The 7718-nt window shown below is 48.7% G+C and overlaps 1 pseudogene; it reads right to left on the bottom strand.

Moving 5' to 3' along the window:
* Nucleotides 1-3057: 3057 nt before the first annotated feature.
* On the bottom strand, nucleotides 3058-4763 carry LOC114905743 (annotated as a pseudogene).
* Nucleotides 4764-7718: the final 2955 nt, after the last annotated feature.

Below are 7718 nucleotides of genomic sequence, written 5' to 3'. Positions count from 1 at the left end.
CTTTGCTCAGACAGGACGGGGTTAAAGGAGCAGCTGCTTCGGGGGCTCTGGCTCACTCAGGCCGGGGGGAGGGAGGGGTACGGATGAGGGGCGAGCCTGCAGCGGCAGAGGCCGGCGTGACGTTGCACCAGCCTGAGGCGCACCGTGCGTTCTCCCAGGGAAGTTGTCCCTGGATCCCGGGACCCTGGCAGTGGCGGGCTGCACAGGCTCCCGGGAGGGGAGGTGTGGATAGTGACCTGTGTTCGCACACAGGCTTCTTGGTGGCGGCAGCAGCAACCTTAGCGTCTCATGCCCATCTCTGGGTTCCGCGCTTTTAGCCGCGGCTCCCGCCCGTCTCTGGAGCTCGTTTAGGCAGTGCTCTGAATCCCCTCTCCTTGCACACCCTGAAATAATGGTCTCTTGCCTCTTAGGCAGCTCCAGACCTTTTCCTGGACTCCCTCCCACCATTAATTTTTAAGGCCAGTGGATTTCTGCTCTAAAAGAGTTTTTACTGCCTGATCGTCGCAGAGGTTCTCCAGGATTGCCACAGACCGAGGTCCCAGAATCTGTCTGTGCTGTACTGAAGTTACTTATACCTGTCAAGTCAAAGCGCTGAGACAGCGAGGTGTGCAGTGAAGAGAGGGTTTACTCACAAGGCAGTCCAGCGAGGAGCAGGAGAACGAATCCCAAATCCGCCTTCCCTGAAGGCAAGGGGCTCAGGGTACTCCAGCATCTGTCTTGTTGCTTTAACTCAGTGGTTCTCAACTGGGGGATGATTTTGCCCCCAGGGGACATGTAGCAACATCTGGAGACGGTTGGGTTGTCATAACTAGGGGGCGGGGGCTACTAGTTACTAGTGGGTCAAGGCCAGGGAGGCTGCTAAACATCCTACAGTGCACAGGACAGTCCCCCATCGGAGAATGATCTGGCCTCAGTTGTTAGTAGTGCCAAGGTGGAGAAACTCAGGCTTAACACCTCAAGCAGTTCTGATGATCCAACAGGTTTCAGAACTAGTAGCTTTAGATTGTCCAAGAAGATGGTAAGACTGGAAAAGATTATAAATGAGCCATTATAACTTACTGGCAAGAATAGTCACTAATTACTGAATCTAGCTTACATTTCAATTATCCGAAGTCTTGAGGAAGAGAGTGGGTTGACCGTAACAAACATCGTACAAATTTTGCCCCTCCTGTTTCTTGCATTTGTGTGTGGTAGGGATGGTGGGAATAGATATAGATATAGCTATATAGATATAAAAACACATACATATATTCTTATTCTCTAGTCTATATACGTGAAAAAGTGGTATTACTGAAAGCAAGATGTGTACACGTGTTAAGACAATATTGTAAATCAACTATACTTGAATAAAAAAATGCGTACACGTGGCTTGCAGCATATTCAGGGGGAAGTAATATTAATAATGGAAGCAAGAAATGCTTGGATGTAGGTTTGTTCCTTGCCCAATCTTCTTTGCAAAAGTCTGGAGTCTCCTGGTGAATACTGAGATTCAAATATTGATTCAGGGACTTCCCTGGTGGTCCAGTGGGTAAGACTCTGCACTCCCAATGCAGGGGGCCCGGGTTCGATCCCTGGCCAAGGAACTAGATCCCACATGCCGCAACTAAGAGTCCGTGTGCTGCAACTAAAGATCCCACATGCCGCAATGAAGATCCTGCATGCCGTACTAAGACCCAGCGCAGCCAAAATAAATAAATAAAATAAATAATAAATAAATAAATTTAAAATAAAAAACAAATATTGATTCAGTAGGCAGAAATAGAGAGTTTCTCCTGTACCTACTTGATACAAAGGTTTCCACTAATGAAAGTGAAAGGATTTTTATTAGTTTTTTTTTTTCTTTTTCAAACATTTCCTAAGGTTTCTGGGAACGGCAGTTGGTAGTGAAGAGAAACCATCACCACAGGTTTAGAGGTAGGTCAGAGGTCCATCTTTTTTCAGACCCCTATAGCTCCATGACTTCTCTCCTTACATGCATGTCCACTCTGGAGAAAACTTATATAAAAATAAGATAGTATTCGGGGCCTTATTTCTACATCCATTCACTCATTCACACATCCAGTATTGCTTGAGAGTCTGCTATGCCAGGCACTGTTGTAGGTGCTGAGGCTACAGCAGTGAACAAAAAAACAAGACCCTACCCTCATGGAATTTCCCTTTTGCTGGGGCAGATGCACACACAAAAACCAAACAGCTACTCTGTGTAAAATTCATCAGGGACAGATGGGTGGTGTGGGGGGAAGTGAAGCAAGGAAAGGAGAAGAGGGAGCATCAAGGGTGGAAGTGCGTGTACATTTTATAGTGGATGGTCAGGGAAGGCCTCCATGAACAGGAGACATTTAGGCAGACAGCAGAAGGAAGCAAGGGAACCAGGCTAGCCAAGTGGTTATCCGGATGAAGAGCATAGATGGCAGTGGGAACAGCAAGTGCAAAGGCCCTGGGGTATATAAGAAACAGAACAAGTGACTATCTTATGGGTATGATTGGTTTCAAAACTTTGACATTTGTTTTAGGGGCTGCTGGGGAGTTTGTAAAACTAACTTGGGTACTGTGACTCCTTTTCTCCCCACTTGAAAATAAAAAAGTGACCATCAATTAAGGTCAGATAATTATGCAGATTTTGGGGGGCACAAAACAGAAGGATGTGTGCTCTTCATCTCTTTCTGAAAGAAAACATAATAGGGTCCATGCTCAGGGAACCATTGTGCTTCTGGGACATCGGAGCAGCAAGACAGCACAGCAGCATCCCCTCCGCAAAGGACTATGGGTTTTGGAAAGAGAGAAAGGAGAGCTGAGTCCAAAGCTTGGTCCTGCAAAATGCAAAAGAATAAACAGAGACACCAACCCAGGACTTTTGCTAGTTGCACAGACGGAGTGTCACCACCCCCGGAAAATCCTTCATGCTTGGGCGGGAGCCAAAAACCAGTGAGCATTACTGTGAAAATGAGGACTGTGTCCACGGCCTGTATACTCTTTTTTTTTTTTTTTCTTTTAAAAAGATTTTTATTAAATGTCTTTATAGAGCAACATCCAGATCCAGCGGCCAAGGAGACCCTATTATGCTGCGGGTACCGGCTGGGGCATGGCGGGCGGCTCTGGCTTCCCACCCTTCTGCTCGGAGATGGAGGTGGTGGGCAGTATTTCTTTCATCTTTGGGTTCCACGATGCTCACATGATCAGGCAGGGGCTTCTTAGGGCCAGTCTTACCAGTTGGGTCCCAAGGCAGCATGATCTTTACCTTGTGCCCAGCACACGTCATGGCGCACGGCAGTATCGACATAGTAGTTAACAGGGTTCCCACTGTGGATCATCAGGCCATCCACAAACTTCATGGATTTAGCCCTCTGTCCTGGGAGTTTCCCAGACACCACGACCTCGCAGCCTTTAGCCCCACTCTCCATGATGAACCGCAGCACACCACAGCAGGCCCTCCACACAGCAAGGCCTCCTAGGAATTTGTAACGCAGAGGCTCTGCCTGGGCAATGGCGCACAGACTTCTTGTGGCCACCTTTTCAGCATAAAGCTCTACACTGCCCTCAGGGAAGCCAAATCTCTTCTGAACCACAACAGTCAATTCCCGGATCCTCCGGCCCTTCTCACCAAGAACATTGTGTGTCCTGGTGGCCAAGATAATGATTTCTGTCCTGGTTGGTGTAACTCGGACCTCAACTCCAGAGTACCCATCTTCAGCCAGCTCCCAAATGAGAAACTCGTTCAGTTCAGCTTTGAATATGCCGTCAGCAACAAACTTCCTCTTCTTGGAAATCTGCACCGCCTTCTTGCCACCACGCGCCGCCGAAAGGAGAAGCCTGTATACTCTCTTAATTAGAATATATTGGTGCCTGTTCAAGGTGGATCGATGAGCAGGCACCTTGAGCACCCTTGGGGAGCTGGGTAAAAAGCAGTTCTCAAAGAAAGGGCTCTTGAAGAGGCCTTAAGAGGGAACGCAAGAGGTGCCAGGAGAGCAGAAGAAGGCCAGTGCCAGCCCTTTCAAAACTCGCAACAGGAGCAAAGCCTGATCCCTCCCTGATATGTTGTACACGTTCCCAGATGTGGTCCTTACAACTTCAAAGCTCCACTCAAACTCAGTCACCTTACGGCCATGAGATGTCACCAAGAAGAGACATGGTTTTGTTTGTTTTTCTTTGTCTTTTTTTAGCAGCAGATCTTCTCTCTGACATTCAGACATTGTCTACAAGTGTCCGACTTTCTGAGATTGTTTGGGGGGGAAAAAAAGCCTAATTATTCAAATGTCTGGGTCAGTGGTTCTTAAACTTCTGACTACAGAAGGATACCCTGGGAACTTGTTAAAAATTTCAGCGTGAGGCCCCATACCCCGGAGATGAAAAATGTAGGTCTAGGAATATGCATTTTTACATTCCCCCAAAGCCATTCTGAGGCTTGTAGGTCAAAGGACCTTACTTGGAAAAACACTGGCCCATCCCCTCTCCCTCCCACCAAAAGGTCCTTTTCCTCACTGATAAAATGTGGTTGTTTGGGGAGAGGTGAGGGAGCGAAGGAAGACACGGAAGTTGCCCAGATTGCCTTGTAATTCTCTCAAACTGTGGTTCCTGACTGCAGAAAGTCTGTGTCTACGCTATTCTGTTCCCAGATTCAGGCACTACTTGACTCAGTACATAGTTGGCTACATGGCACAGCATGAAGACAGCCTACCCAAAGCTGTTGTTCCTAATGCCCTGCCCAGCATGGCACTGGACGTCAAGGCGTCCCCCCTACGAGGACAGGAAGGTGCATCAGCCATACCACGTGGCTGGCAGGGACCCTTGCCCGAGCACTAGAGCATGCAACCCAGAAAAACAAATTGGGAAGTGCATTAGTGTGTCCCTATTTCAATGAGCCCCATCCATCTGATTCCTGTCCTAGCCCAGGCAGTCAGTTTGTATTTTCTTCTATTTGACCCAAAGCAGTGAGTGAGTAGAAAGAGAAGGGCGCTGGAAGTGGGGAACCCTGCTGGAGCCCCCAGAGTAGACCCTGAGTAGCTCTGTGACCTTAGCAAAGTCACTTCTTTTCCTCTGAAGAATCAGAAGGTGGGTGAAAGAAAAACTTTGGAAGGCCCTTCCTCTCCCACCAACCAGGATTCCAAGAGCAAAGGAGTGTTCATGGTGAGCTTGCACCGTGGAGATTCAAACCAAGCATGGTGTGCTCTCCAGGCAGTGGGCAAACCCAGCAATTGGGGCCGTGGGACACAAGTGACAAGCTTAGGTTGTGAGGACCCAGAATATCAGGAGACAGGGCAGAGGAGGGCCTGGGGAAGAAGGGAGAAGAATATATAAGCCAGGGTTTCTCCAGCTCGGCACTGTGGATATTTTGGCCCCAATGATTCTTTGCTGTGGAGCAGTCCTGTGCAGCGTAGGTTATTTAGCAGCATCCCAGGCCTCTACCCACTAGACGCCAGGAACATCCCTCCTCCCCCACCTCCAGTTGTGACAACTAAAAATGTCTCCAGACATTGCCAAATGTCCCCTTGGCAACAAAACTGCCTCTGGTTGAGAATCACTGGTTTAAATGAAACAACACAGTATGGCTTTATCCAGCTTTATCCTCTTAATAATCACCCCACACGCTCAGAAGGAATATATGTAATTTCTACTAGTGTACCCTAAAACTATCACTACTCAGCTATTTCACTTGTTCACAGTGTCGGTCTGAAAGGTAAAGACCACCGCTTCCAATTCCAACCTCCAGCAAATTAAGATATACGGGAGGTTAGATTAAATTAAGATTAAATAAAGGGGAGCGCCAGGGGGTGAAGGGGTGAAACCCACCAAAGGAGCAGAAATGTAGGGTAAGAAAAGTCAGAAGTCAGGGCAGAAGCTGGGATTACAGATGGTCAGTCTGGGCTAAAAGAATGAGGAGACCCTTGAGGGTGAAGGGAGAGATGAGGGTGAGAGAGAAGGAAACTGGAACCTACAAAAGACTGAGGAAATGTGGAGAGCGGGAGACTGGGCCATAAGGATGTGTGTCTCTGTGTGTGTGTCTGTTGATATCTGTGTGTCTATGTGTGTGTCTATGTGTCTGTTTTTGTCTGTGTGTCTCTGTATGTGTGTCTGTGTGTGTCTATCTGTGTGTGTGTATCTGTCTGTGCCTGTGTGTATCTGTGTGTCTACCTGTGTGTCTGTCTGTGTGCGTCTGTGTGTGTCTGTGTGTACGTCTGTATCTGTGGCTGTGTGTCTATCATCTGTGCATCTGTCCATGTGTGTCTGTCTGTGTGCCTGTGTCTTTGTGTTTCTGTGTGTCTATGTGTGTCTGTGTGTCTGTGTGTATCTATCTGTGTGTGTGTCTTCGTGTTTGTGTCTGTGTGTGTGTCTGTGTCTTTGTGTCTGTGTGCGTGTCTGTGTCTGTCTTTGTGTGTGTGTCTGTGTGTATGTCTCTGTGTGTCTGTGTCTGTGTGTGGCTCTGTGTCTGTGTATCTATCTGTGCGTCTGTGTGTGTCTGTATGTCCGGGTGTGTGTCTGTGGGTGTGTCTGTGGGTGTGTGTCTGTGTGTGTGTCTGTGTGTGTCTGTGTGTCTGGGTGTGTGTGTTTCTGTGTGTGTGTGTTTTTGTGTGTATCTGTGTGTGTGTGTCTGTGTGTCTATCTGTGCATGTTTCTGTTATCTTTGTGTGTGTCTGTGTATCTGTGTGTGTCTTTGTGTCTGTGTGTGTGTCTGGGTGTGTCTTTGTGTGTGTCTGGGTGTGTGGGTGTGTGTGTGTTTTCAGCAAGTTTCTCACGGTGGAGGCAGAGAAGTCTCTACAGATGGAGGATCACCATGTTCTGAGGAGAAAGAGACTGGATGGAAAGGAGGACTAACAGCTGAACACAGGAGACGAGCGCCGCAGGCCGGAGCCGGCAGGAAAGGCTGCCCCCGCGGGGTAACTGACACCCGGAACCCCCGCGAGGGGATGGCGGCGATGACGGCTCGGGAAATGGAAGCGGGCGGCCACTGCCAGCCCCACCGCCACTCACTGAACACCCACCGAGTAGACGTCGAGGGGCCACTAAGTGCCAGGTGCCGCGTTAGCTCCTGAAGGTCTAAAGAGAAAAAGCCCGGGCCCTACCCTCAGGAGATCAAGGTCTCCAAGGCCAAGCTTGGGCAGAGTCACGGCTTTCGTGACTGCCTCTCCGTAGGAAGCGCTCTGAGACTCTGGGTTCCTGCTGCTTAGAGGATGAAACGGCATAATCAGGAAAGAAAAGCTGCTCCCAGCACACTCCCTACCATCTTCAGTTGGCTTGAAAACAGCGATGGGGATAAAAGACTTATATAAGGTTCCAGAAAACCTCTGGCCACCCCTCCCCTTTCAAGGCCACCCCTCCCCTTTCTTCAGAACGAAGCTCTCTGATGTACAGCCCTGAATTTTCAGTGAGACCCTCTTACTGTCAAGTCAGCTGAATTTCTGTGAATTTTAGATGCCCCAGGGTTGGGTTGCTGTTTTGAATTAGTTCCTCTTGCCAAGGGATATAAGCAAAGGCTCCCGAAGGAAGCCTGCAGAAACAGCTCATTACTGTGCAATCCATTTCCCCGCCACCTCGCAGAAGATTCGAGCGGAAAAGCTTTGTTGCCACCGTCTGATAACAGAGGTGATGGCCTGAATACTAACCAGAAAGCCACAGAGAAAGAAATGTTTTCTGAGAAAATGTGTCTCTTCTGCAGGTAGGAAAACAACAAGACACACACACACACACACACACACACACACACACACACACACACACACACA

This window comes from Monodon monoceros, unplaced genomic scaffold, assembly GCF_005190385.1.
Source record: "Monodon monoceros isolate NGI ecotype Baffin Bay Population unplaced genomic scaffold, NGI_Narwhal_1 Super_Scaffold_22, whole genome shotgun sequence".
NCBI classification, from domain to species: Eukaryota; Metazoa; Chordata; class Mammalia; order Artiodactyla; family Monodontidae; genus Monodon; species Monodon monoceros.
Note: the sequence above shows the minus strand (reverse complement) of the source record. Positions and strands in the feature narration are given on the sequence as shown.